Below are 13,810 nucleotides of genomic sequence, written 5' to 3'. Positions count from 1 at the left end.
ACAGTAGCTGTTCAATTAATGCCATCTTCAGTCTGATGCTTTCACTGTTCAAAGTGTCGTTGAAAAGACTGAGTATTACTGAGCGGGGCCCTGCTGCCTGCAGACCTGGAGCAGAGCCCAAGGGCATCTGAGAGCACCAAGCTGCTCACACAGCTGCTGCTGGTTTAATCAGTGGCCAACTCAGATGCCATTCCCTTAAAGGTCATGGCAAATGAATTCCATCACCTGCCAGGAAAAAGTCTCTCATAACCCTGAAGTAAGGAGTGAAAGTCACAATATCTCATGCCTAGAAACTGGAATAGCCTCCAAATCACTCTCCTGGCCTTCACTGCCTCTTACCCATACCCACCAGTCTACTTCCGGACCATGACATTACCTTGCTAAGTCCTCTTCGATCATTCCCCATTGCACACAGGATGAGATGAAGTACGACCTTCAGAGTCCCCCATGACTTAAACCCCCCTCTCCAGACTCACAGTCCTCTGCCCCCCTCCCACCCACCCCATACTACAAGAACACAATACCCAGAGACTCTTATCTTAGTTCAGGCTCTTTTCTTAGAATGGAAGACCTATTTATCTCTAGTCCCCAAGTCCAATACCAAGCCTTAATGCCACCTCACAAAGTGAAAGGTGAGCCACTGAATGTTCGGATTGGGAAGACTACAAAAAACATCTGGTTAGTAGCCGCAGGCACCACTGATATGCCCTACAATGTGTAAAGTACTTCATATTCATTTTTGTATGGAATCTTTCAACAACCCTGAGAGGTCATTCTAAAGCATCATTTAAGCATGACTACTGCTCATCTTCCAATGGAAAAGAGACTCAGAGAAACTCTTTTGCTCAGTCAGAGTTGCTTGTCCATCTCAAATGCCTAACTCCCTAATTTTACTTTGCAAATTGTTTTTTTTTTTTTAAGTCTATTCTTTCCCCCACATCAAGGGTCAGACTTTTTTTTTTTAATTCATTTTAGAGAGAGGAGTGAGAATGGGGGCAGGAGCAGGAAGCATCAACTCCCATATGTGCCTTGACCAGGCAGGCCCAGTGTCTCAAACTGGCAACCTCAGTGTTCCAGGTCGATGCTTTATCCACTGAGCCACCACTGGTCAGGCCTAAATTGGTTTTATCCGAATGCAAATTTCATTAGCTAAAAAAAAAAATTTTTTTTTTAAACAAACCAAGATAAAAAATAAAATAAGATAATAAAATAAAATTTTAAATCCCAAGATAAGCCATTGTTGAAAAGATAAAATTCCATTTTTATGTTTTTCAAAAAATATTAAATTCATTTCACATCGCTCAAGGGCCCAGACTGCCTCTTTAAAAAAAAAAAAAAAAGGAAAGAAAGAAAAAAAGAACCACAAACTCCACAATTTTTCAATTACTTTGGTCCAGACCGGCAGCAATAAAAATGCTCACTTTTGAAAAAGTGTATTTATGTATCACTGTGCATACGCACATGGATTTATTTGGTTTTATTCTCTGGATTTATTTGAATTCTACGGCTATTTATTTTGTGACCCCTAACTGCTTCCTGCTAGAACAACAATTTACTTTATCAAATTCATACTGGTGCTTTGAAAAGAAAGAGCAGCAACACACCACCGCATTGTGCCTGACCTTCTCAAAGTAAACACAGAGGGGCCCTGGAAGGCAATAACCATTAGCCCTTGAAACTCCGTCTCTGCAACAGAGGGAAGGGGGAGAGGGAGGTGGCAAGAGCAGTTAGCTGATTTTGGGGGGCTGGGGTGCTGGGGGAGGTAGATATCACTTGGGCCTGAACCATCTTCATCCCACTGCCTAAGCATTTTGAAATGTGGCCAAGTTGGCTATGAAAAGTAGCTGAGAAGCCAGCAGTATGATATTAATAGTCCGCTTTTAAGTTCCACACATCGTGATAAAACCATTCAGCTTGGTGTCCGGACCGGCTGCAGCCTCTGTGGTGCCTGGGAGCCAAAACGTCGCTAATAAACTCAGGTAGGGAACAGGCCCCGAGTTCCTTCAATTTGTGCTACACTCTCAGTCCTCCAACTTCTATTTTTAATAGTGTTCACATGATAGGCCTGTAAAACATGTTTCTAAGGACAATAAAACACATATAAAGGGCTGTGGAGTGAGACAGAGCTGGGTTAATGATCTCAACTCTGCTCCCTTCTATTTGAGCAAGCTATTTCACATCTCCAGAAGCCCCCTGTCATCTGTTCAATACGAAGAATGAAATCTAGCTTTGGGATTGCTGGGATGATGTAATAGGTTAATGTAATCATTCATTCATTCATTCATTCATTCATTCAACAAATATTTATCGAGTCTTTACTATATATGTATACTAAATATAAAGAATACAAAGACGACACAAGCCCGGCCCTCAGGGATCTTACGATCTATAAGGGGAAGACACAGACACTCAATTAAAATCAGTTCAAGGAAAAAAAAATCAGTTCAAGGTGTTGCTTTAGTTGGAAGACACTAGGCAATACCATTGGTAATAAGAGTACAGTCTGGCACATGCTATGGACACTCCATAAATGTTAAAAGGAAGAAGGAGGAAAAGTCCCACAGAGAAAGTTAGGAGAAAATTTCTCTCTGGTCAGTTCCTTTGCTCTCTTAATCTGGGAGCAATCCAAACCCCTTTTCTTCCTTCCTTGTTCAAGGGTTGGGGCGGGTTTCCGGTTCTGATTATGTGGATGATGACCACAAACAAATGAGAAGTTGGATCTGAATATGTTCTATTTGTTTTCTTAAAAGGCATGGAAATATCATTTAGAAATCCCAGTGGCTTTATTTTTTGTCTCCCCTACCAACTGTGGTCTGATTGGGGGTGATGCCAGTCAAAGCTTGACTTTGTTCCCGGAAGAGAGTAACCTCAGATTCCTTCACTCAATGTTAAAAGCATAAACATTTTCCCTAATGGGGTGGCTAGTCCTCAAGAGATATAACACCATGCCTTCCCTCTCCAGGGCACAGAGAGGAGGCTTTTCTTCTTCCAAAGCATGATCTCCATTTCCAACTTTGGCACCATCTTTACTACCAACTGCAACAGTCCCTAATCATTTCATTTCAAAAAAATTCCCAGTGCTGTCCCCTGGTGATCTAAAGGCAAATACATCATAGTACCTGTCCTCAAAGGGTTCGTGGTATTGTAAAAAGACCCAAAAACAAGTGCGCTTAAGTATTTCCAATGTGTGGACTGATATATGTGTAGAGTGCAGCAAGGGCATAAAAGGCTACTCTACTCTACTAGGGCCACTAAAGATGGCCTACAGAGGACGAGAGGCTGGAGTTGACCCTTATATGAGCGACAGGTTTCTGAGGTCTAGGGGCTAAGTACACTCATGAGAAGCCAGTTCAGTTTGGGGATTTCAACAAGGCTGTTGACAAAACCGATGACAGTGTTGAAAATACAATTTTAAATTTGGCGACAGAGCTGAAAGAGATAAGTTACATAAGTAAACAACGAAGGGAAAACTAGCATGAAGAACATAATAGTAGCTAGCATTTACTGAACAACTATTACGCGCCCAGACTGTGCTGAGGATCCCCACACAGACCACGGCAGTTTGACAAGCCTGGCCGCCTGTTATGTTTCAGGTGCTGATGGGGCTACTGAAGTGAGAGAGTTCACACCCAAACCCTCTGGTGGCCCACAGGCTAATGGCAGAAACAATTATAAAAACTAACACATCAGTGAGTAGTCATCTCCAAATGGTAAATTACAGATATTGTTCTTTTTGTCATTCCTCCTGTTGGCTGTGTTTTCCAAATGTTTTACAATGAATACACATTTGCTTTCAAAGAAAAAAGTTGTTTCTAAAGAAAAAAAAAAATAACACGTTAAGTCACCTTCCGTTTCAAAGGGATTAAAGGGATTTACCAGAGTCACGCTGCAAGTATGAGGTGGAGCTGGATGGGGTTAAAATGATCTGACTCGTAGGTGCTATGTAAAGTGGTCACTTGAAACAGAGAGAAGGAAGCATCTACAAGTATTCATTCATTCAACAGAGATCAGCCTTTGAAGAAAAATAATGGTTTATTTGGAACAGCCAAGGCTACAGCACTGGCTATTGTTCACTGAACAGTCACACGTACCACGTGTGCTCGAGATCCAATTTAACTGAAACTCTGAAGCCAATCTTCTGAAATTTAGATTCATCTTTTAATGAAAGGTAGATTACCAGCTTTTGGCAAAGCAGAGTCAAAAAGTGTACACACACACACACACACAAGCACACACGCATGCACATTCACACGCGCACACACCATCTGGTGATTCTAGAACCAGACTCAAGTATTTCTCCTTCTTTTAATCAAGGATCAATTAAGTTCCTATACCTCCAGGGACCTCTTGGGATGTGTAAGCTGCAGAGGAGGCGAAATACGAACTCACTGACAAACATTTAATGGGCAGAAAATCAAAGCATGAAGAATGGCCCCTGTGTTGGGTTCAGGCCTTTGAAACTTCTTGGGCTTTGAAAAACTAACACTTGGGTAGATTGGGTGGTTGAGAGTGGGGTGTAGAAAAACAGAGGGTAAGTTTTTGTGGCCCACCCATTGATAAAGTCACGTGTAAAGTGTTACCAAAGTGACCCAGCCCCAGAGCCCCACCCCCTCACCCCCACCAGCCACAGCTTTGCGTCTGCACAAAATTAAACACAGCCTCCTGCTCTCAGAGTGTTTTTTAGAAAACCCTTGGTGTGGGTAGGGGAAGAGAAGGGGTTGGAAAGTGAATGAGAAATCTTTGCACTTTTGCACAACCCAAATCAAAGCATAAGGGAGGGGCTTCCCATGTGTCCCATATCCCAAGTCCTTCGAGTGCCCTTTCCAGAGCTGTCCAACTTTCCGCTTCCCCCAATCTGTAGTTACCTTAAAATAAGCAAAGCCCAGGATCTATAAGAGTAATGATTAAATTAACATCTGCAGAAAGCCCACACACCTACCTACAAAATAACACCAAACACAGAATATGTATGCATGTATCAAGCGTAGAGTAAGTAACTCAAATCAGGCGGCTATTAGGACTTTGTAACAGGGATTATCCATCTTACCTACACTATGAGAGTTCTACTCACTTTACAAATGAAAAATTGAGGCTCAGAAAGGTTTAAACGGATCATCTGAAGTGCAGAGCTAGCAAATGGCACCAATTTGGGCCAGATGTTAGAAATATAGATGGAAGATACTGGACTTCTGATTTCAAGGAGTTTAGAGTCTAATTAAGAATTAATGTATTCTATTCTCATCTCCACCATCGTGATGAAAAGTCATAGGTTATTGTTTTCACTTGTAACCAACAGAACACTAAGGCCAGAAGTTTTGTAGCTTGTCCGTGGGTACCAAGGGAGTCAATTGGTGAAGGGATTTGAACCCAGGCCTGTCTCTCTTTTGGCTTATGTTTTCTTATTCCACGACCTGACCCTCCCCTTCTTTATAAATGTATTCCCTGTTAAAATATGACCAACTGATTTTTTTTTAATCGCTTAAGGCTAGAATGGTCAACCCAACTACTACTTAGAGGTTCAAAATACAAATATTTATGTTGCTTGTAAGTGACAGGGTTTCTATTTAAAGTAATTAATTGCTACTGGTCTTAGAAGTGTGCAAACTTTCTTCGGTTTACGATATTTGTCCAGATTTTTAGACTGGACACAATCCAGATGAGACAAAACTAAGTGTACTGTGAAGGTGTTTCCCACCTTTGAAAGGGTTTGCCATGAAAAACACTTGCTGTTGGCTAGTGTGAGCGTGCAGTCTTCTGGGTCTAGAGGTTCTCTTTGACAAACGCTTGATTCTTCAGTCCTGGAAAGTTCAGGCCCTTTCTTCACAAAAAGAAGATTGTCAGAACTGAAAGCACCTACATGGTAGAAATGAAGAAACTAACGGCAGATCTGATCCTGGTGCCTGGGTTTCCTGACCCCAAGTCCAAGGTGTTTAGTCTCATTCCACAAATAGGTATGGACAGTTGCTGAGTGCTGGGAACTGTGTTAGGTGCTGGGGACACGACACTGAGCAAAACACTGCACTGATTTTGAGTTCCCTAACTTCAGAAAGTTTTAGGTTCCATGGCAAAGAGATACCTGTCTTCAGTCTCATCATGAGAAAGAACTTTGGATGGTCTTTCTCACTTGAAAGTGCTTAAAGTGACAACACTTTATCCTTTAAAATAATTAATATTGTCTGCTTCACACCCTCAGTCTAGCTGTTCTGGCCTTTCTAGTTGGATTTTTAAAGGGTTGCCATATCCACCAGGAACTAAAAACAAACTAATAATCCATGGTTCGTACCTTTCACTGAGAGAGACCCAGACATCTTTTGTCACCCTGACATATTTCACAAATGTAACATTTTATTTCTAGTACTGATACACAGCTACCAGAGCCAACAAGACTTAGTGTTCCTGTACCCCAGGTAAAACTGGGTTATTTTCCAAGACCTCCTTCTTCTTTTTTGATCCTTCTTTTAATAAGGATGACAGTAAATTTACATTCATTGAGCATCTATTATGTGCAAGGAGTTTTGGATACAATAGCTGGCTTAACTCTCAAAATAATCCCCTGCATTAATTAGTACATAGCCAAAAACCTAGTCAGAGAGATTATAATTCACCTCAGTGTCCTCTCTACTGATGGGAGCCATAACCAGGATATGTAATAGGACACTGTGACTCAAAAGTTTTTTCAGAGATGGGGCAGGTTAGCCTTCTTTGCCAAATACACATGACCTACGTCTGCAGATATTAGCAAAGCCACAAAGTTCTAGGAAGTTTATGTTGACCTTGAACAAGAATAAGAAGTAAGCCTTAGCCCTGGACGGTTGGCTCAGTGGTAGAGCATCGGCCCAGCATGTGGAAGTCTTGGGTTCAATTCCCGGCCATGGCACACAGGAGAAGCGCCCATCTGCTTCTCCATCCTTCCCCCTCCCCTTCCTCTCTATCTCTCTCTTCCCCTCCCGCAGCCAAGGCTCCATTGGAGCAAAGTTGGACTGGGTGCTGAGGACGGCTGCACGGCCTCCACCTCAGGCACTAGAATGGCTCTGGCCACAACGGTGCAACGCCCCAGATGGGCAGAACATCGCCCTCTGGTGGGCATGCTGGGTGGATGCTGGTCAGCCACATGCGGGAGTTTGTCTGACTGCCTCCCCGCTTCTAACTTTGAAAAATACAAAAGAAAAACACATAAAAATGACCCTGGCCGGTTGGCTCAGTGGTAGAGCATCGGCCTGGCATGCGGGAGTCCCAGGTTCAATTCCCGGCCAGGGCACAAAAGAGAAGTGCCCATCTGCTTCTCTACCCCTCCCCCTCTCCTTCCTCTCTGTCTCTCTCTTCCCCTCCCACAGCTGAGGCTCCATTGGAGCAAAGTTGGCCCAGGCGCTGAGGATGGTTCTGTGGCCTCTGCCTCAGGCACTAGAATGGCTCTGATTGCAGCAGAGTGACGCTCCAGATGGGCAGAGCATCGCCCCCTGGTGGGCATGCCAGGTGGATCCCGTTTGGGCGCATGTCTGTCTGACTGCCTCTCCGTTTCCAACTTCAGAAAAATACAAAAAAGAAAAAGAAAAAAAGAGAGAAAAACATATATATATATATAAAAAGCAAGCCTTAGATGTTAAGATGGATTTATACAGATCCAGTCACCCTTCTGCCTCAGTTTCCCTTATGACCTAAATGAGTTCATTTGCAATATGGCTGTGCAGAGTGAGGACACAGCAAGAACCACACATGTGCATAGGGTTTTATAGCTTTTATGTAAATAATCACATTTGATCTTCCTAACAACTCTCTGAAGTAATGTTGTTAACATCTGGATTAAAGTACCATTGGCAAACTCCTATTCCTTTTTCATGACTTAAATATCTCTTCTCAGAAGATTGTTTTCAATTTTATTCATGAACTTAAGAATCAAGCATACAGGGTTTTACCTCCCACTTCTATCACCTGTCACGCTTTATTGTATGACCTTAGGCAAGTCACTTTACCTCCTGAATTTGATTTTAATCACAGCACAATAAGACTTAGTACAAGAGTTTCCTCTCTCTAAAAAAGTAATGCCTGCCCAGTTGTGTGCAGTGGATAGAGCATCAACCTGGGACACTGAGGTCCCAAGTTCAAAACCCCAAGGTCGCTGGCTTGAGCAAGGGGTCACTGGCTTGGGTTCAGTCCCCCAGTCAAGGCACATATGAGAAACAATCAGTGAACAACTAAAGTAGCGTAAGTACAAGTTGATGCTTCTCATCTTTCTCCTTTCCTCTCTCTTTCTCTCTCAAAAAAAAAAAAGTTTTCAACATACAGAGTTAATTATGAAGTCTGAGACACAGCTAAATATCCAGTAATCGCCTTGCTCCATATATATTCATTTTTGTTTCTGTCTGTGACACAGAAAGCTACTGAAAATTTTTAAGCAGGGATAAAATGTGATCAAAGTTCTGCCAAGGCTCGCTAAAGTAGCCATGGGCTGGCTAGCCACTCCTCAAACGCAATCTGATCCCAGGGGAAAGCATGCTCATAAAATCCTATAATTCCAGGGACTTTTGGGGATTGTATAAACAGAAGGGGCTTCGATAGTGGTTAGCAGGATCCAGCACGCTGACTCAGAGAAGAAATGTCACAACAGGAACTCTGCCATGCATTCTCAAAGATCACATGAGGCTGAATGGGAGGTAAAGCTATAATAAGGGTGAAGAGAAACATTTCTTTTTATTTTCCCAACAGTTAAACATATGTTCGTCAGCGTGCGCGCCCCCATCCAAGCCATGCTGCCCAAGTGTACACAAAAACACCAGGTTCACGTGGAGGTAAAATAAACAACGATGTGGACTGGCAGGACATCAGACACCTGGGCAGGCCAAAGTTCGAGATCGTCCAAAAAGGCAAGGCTGGGGCCAGCTGCAGTGCCAGAAATGAGGAGTGGACGCACTCCTGGGGGCGCTGGGAGAACATCAGCATTCTGGTCAGCACTCCAAGGCCACCGGGCACTCCAAGGTAACTCATCAAGCTGCATGGTCCAAGTTCTACACCAAAGGTCACAGGTGGGCAGCCATGACCCAAGCTGGCCTGCAGAGATGTTCTGATTGGCCCACTCAGGGTTTAAAGTTTTTTAAATTATTTGTTAATATTTAATAATGGGAAGTCTCACATAACATCCAGATTTCCAGCTTCTTCAACCAGCTTTCACACCATGTGGCCATACAGGCTGCGGTAACCGTGGCTGCCAACACTCCCTATTGATTCCATGATGCTAAGGCTGCGTGTCAGTTGCCATTCTGAGTGACCTTGGACTGTAGATTTTCCTTTACCTAGTCTACTTTAGTCATTTATGTTATACTGCCTGGCCCCCATAGACATTTGGCTTTTCTATCCTTGCCCTAGGGAATATGAAAGTCCTTGCATGATCCCATGAAAATAGAAATAACTAACTCTTGGTTCAACAATGCCCTCATGGTAGGTAATGGCCACATTAGACATGTATATATGTGAGTGGATATATGCATGTGTTTATGTATATGTCTTCTTTGGTGTATATGCGTTTCTTTTGATTTATTTATTTATTTATTTATTTTTAGTGAGCGAGAGAGAAGGAACAGGAAAAGAGAGAGATGAGAAGCATCAACTTGTTGTGGCACTTTAGTCTAGTCGTTCATTGATTACATTCTCATATGTGCCATGACCGGGGGGTTCCAGCTGAGCCAGTGACCCCTTGTTCAAGCCAGCAACCTTGGGTTCAAGACAGTGACCTCTGGGCTCAAGCCAGTGACCATGGAGTCATGTCTATAATCCCATGCTCAAGCTGGAAATTTTGGGGGTTTGAACCTGGGATTTTAACATCCCAGGTCAATGCTTTATCCATGGCACCACTGCCTGGTCAGACTCTTTTTTAAATTAAAAAAAATTCTTATATTTTTTCATTTACAGTTGACATACAAAATTATATTAGTTATAGGTGGACACCATAGCGATTAGACATTTATATAACTTGTGAAGTGGTCACCCCAATAAGTCTAGCACCCATTATGTATATGTCTTAATCTTAACCTAAGACTGAGCCTCCTATCTATGCTCAGTCTTCTAAATCCAAGGTCTGTGGCAGGTCACCATCTCAAGGCAGTTAATAATATTTGCATTTTAGATATGGGGAAACTGAGTGCAGAAGTTAAGTGACTTGCCAAAGGTCACACAGTTAGTAAAAAGAATGAAGATTACATGCCAAGGCTTGTGAAACTACCAAGCCCATACCTTAGCAAGTTTACTCCATGTGGCTGCCAGTGGGTGGGGTTATCACAGAGTTCTAGTTTTTAAGGTAACAGATATTTAAAATAAAAACAAAACAGCCTCCTTTTGATAGAAGCTCATGAATTCTAAAGAGTAAAAGCAAAATGAGAAGCGACTTAATTAAAACCCATCAGATATTTGTTGATATGACAAATCTTAGTCTAAGCAGATTTAGGCACATTGCAGTAGAATGCTGATAAAGTTTTAGAACTATAAGAGCTCTCATGCCATTGACTCCATGTAATAGATGAGAAGACTGAGACCCACCACACTCTTGCAATCTAATTATTCTTTTCCTGTAAGTATCCTTCATGAGTGGAGAGTCCTTCAGAAAAGGGTCCATATATATATTTTATTTATATCAGTATCCCAGCAGCACAGAGAATAATACCTGGCACCTAGTGGGTGTTCAACAAATATGTATTGAATAAAAGTATAGGAAACAAACTAAAATTCTGAATATCTGACTACACCTCTAATACACTCTATGGCCTGTGGATTCTTTTTCTGCCTTCTGAATCCTGAACTCCCTGGCTAATCTCTATCATACCCCAAACCCTGTCTTTCTAACACAATCCCCCAAAGCAACACAATACCACATATTCTCATGAACAGCTGACATTTCCATAAGAAATAATTTATGGGGAGCCTCACCAGCTTCAAGTCTCAGATGGGTGGTTGAGCTGGATAACCTGAATTATCAGTTTCTGGGGCAGATGTAAGTGGAAGAGGCCACTGGTCAGTGATTCAGCAATCACAGCCCACCTTGCCCAGCTGCCCAGGGGCAAAGGGATCGGTGTTAGACTACTCCTAACCCATCTGGGACTCTCTGCCCTGAAGAAGCACTAAATAAAAGAGCACACACGAATCTCAACAAAGCAGCTCAGATCTGGGTTTGAAAACCAGTTTTGCCACTTATAATCTATGCAATCTTCAACAGGCTGCTTAACTTCTCTGAACCCCAGTTGTAAAGAGAAGATGCCAACAGCCACCCTGAAGAGCTGTGAGGATGATCTATCACATGGTAGGTATTTAAGGCTGAGTTCTCTGCTCTCTCAGTCCTGAAAATCTATCATCCTGCTGTTTACAGGATGCCAATCAACCAGCTGGACTGGTTTCTTCAAGAAGGTGGCTGAACTAACCTGGACAGGGCTGTGTCAGCTCGCACAAGGACTGTCACTCAAGTTGAGCAAGACTGGAGCCATTCCAGTGGGCGGTGGATAAGACAAGCGTCACCCCAGGAGCAAACTCCCCATTCCCAGCCCTGTCAATGTTCCTTTTGTAAAACACTGAAACTTTCTTCAACCATGACAGCTGCCACCTGCACAAATAATTCAGGGATGTAATTTTGTAACTGAATACAAGCCCTGAAAGCTGAAAAGTTTAAAGTCCAAAATAATCCCTTTGACCTTCTGCTTAAACACTCACTAATCACTTTTTAATTTGTAGTTGATTTCCTCTCTCTGTGCTGTCCTTATAAGCTCCATTTTCACTTTAGAAGTGTCCAGGGAGTGAATGGTATTACAAAACACCTGATTAAAGTACAACTCAAACTCCTTTCCAGACATCTGAGGCTGGGTCTGTGCCCCACTGAGTTTTACACTGTGCCCTGGGTGGCAAGAAAGTGAAGGAGAAAAAGGCTGCTTTGAATGAAGAAACTCCTCCCTGAGAGAATTATGGGCTACAGAAACTAATAAGATGTGGTCCCGCCCTCGAAGAATGCATACTCAGGGGATAAGTACCCATGATGCAACATGACAGGAACTCCCAGGGAAGCATTTCTGAAATGTTCAAGGATCCAGAGGACACCCTTAGCACATGACCTGGCAGCCAGCAGGGATGCAATACCAATTTATTGACTAGCCCAGTAAACACATTTCAAACATTCCTTGCTATCTTTGAATGGCAATAATGTGTTTAAAGCTATGCTCAGAGAAAATCAAAATCCAGAATTGGAAAGTTTCCCCCTCGCAAAAACTTAACATAACTTCTGTGTTCCACCCTCATTCCCTGCCCAACTTTTAACCCCAACGAAAAAGGAGAAACGTAGTCTGAGGAAGTCCATGTGGTTCTATATGGCCAGAGGCTGCCAGCATCGTGGCCCTTCACATGCAGGTTCTCATGGGATTCCGGCAAATGGTAAAGAAACAGTGGAGCCAAAAAATGGTGGGCCATTCCTTTATTAAAGTCTCGCACCGGCCGATGAGCAAACACACAGGGCTCCCATAGCCACTGACGCATTCTCCAGTTCCACAACCAGGAGAATCTTCTCTGGTTTCTCTTAGAATCAAAGGCCTCACCAGTCTCAGTGGAGCTCACAAAGCCCCTCACCTCTGGTTCCCCATCTGCACACCTTCTCTTTCCTTGCCAACATGGCTTCTTCAGCATTCTGCATTCTCTCTGCAAAACATGGCTTCTTTCTCTTCTTCTCTCTCTTTTCAAAACTTTCTGGCATGAAAACCTCTCCTCCAGCAAACATTAGCAAAACAATGGCCCTTCCCAAGCAGGAAGGTAATTTGCAATTTCACAAACCACATATACCTGGTGCTGCCCAGCCTGCAATGCAAACTATAAGCGAGCAAATATAAAAATCATTATTTTACAAACTTATTTGACCAAAACATAGATGCTGAAAACACGCAAAAAAGAAAAAAACTGTTACTTAAAAATAATATTCAATCCAAAAGTCATTTTTTTAATTGGGGGAAAGGATTTCTAGTTTAATCATGACTAGGATTGCTATAAATTGAAGTAAGCTGATGCCAAATAAATATATTGGGATCATTCTACTTTGTGTGGCTGTTCTAGCAAATTAGCCAGCCTCTCACCTAAGTAACAGTCTCAGGTCCTGAGCTGGGTCAGCTCAGCCAGTAGCCTGGACAGGAAAACCATTTCAAAACCAGTTTTTGGTTCAGTGAAGACATGCCTGATATCAGTAAGATAATACAGGTGAGGGTGGGAGTATTACGTTTCTTTGGCCAGGGCTAACTGTATAACCACAATGCTGCTCTCTCAGGCTCTGTTTCTTCACGTACAAGGGCAAGGGGTTGTGTTACCAGGCATCTTGTGGACCTTTTTAAGTTTAGGAGGTCCCACCTTTATCCAAGGAGTGCATGGCACTTTATAAACAAACTGAAGGCTTTGTTTCCATGGCATCTATACAGAGCAGATGCGCATTACCCTGCCCACTATATCCTGGCTGGCATAACTGAGGAGCACGCTACTTGAAGTTTGTAAAGCTCCACTGGCCAAGCAGAGCCCTCCGGAGTTCAAGGATGCTCATTTATAAAGAACAACTCCAGAAAACATTTCCCAAACCTGCAAATCTTCAGATACAAACTAAATTAATGACTGGCAGTTCTTGGCTTGGTCAAAGAAGTAGGTATCAGAAAATAATAATAATAATAATAATAATACTAATAATAATGTGGTGTGGGTTGGAGGCGGTGGGAATTAGCATTCGCTATATACAGCTGCGAACCGGATTCTACTGTAGGTGCTTTATAGCCGGGCCTCATTTATTCCCCACATCAGTAATCCTTTCTAGGTA

General features: G+C 42.7%; 1 protein-coding gene across 1 annotated transcript in view; it reads right to left on the bottom strand.

Annotated features, from left to right (window-relative positions):
* Window positions 1-13,810, bottom strand: part of PLPP3 (phospholipid phosphatase 3) — an 84,808-nt gene that overhangs the window by 42,838 nt on the left and 28,160 nt on the right. The gene's annotated exons all lie outside the window — the stretch shown is intronic.

The sequence above is a fragment of the Saccopteryx bilineata genome, chromosome 3, assembly GCF_036850765.1.
Source record: "Saccopteryx bilineata isolate mSacBil1 chromosome 3, mSacBil1_pri_phased_curated, whole genome shotgun sequence".
NCBI classification, from domain to species: domain Eukaryota; kingdom Metazoa; phylum Chordata; class Mammalia; order Chiroptera; family Emballonuridae; genus Saccopteryx; species Saccopteryx bilineata.
This window is presented reverse-complemented; position numbering and strand designations above follow the sequence as displayed.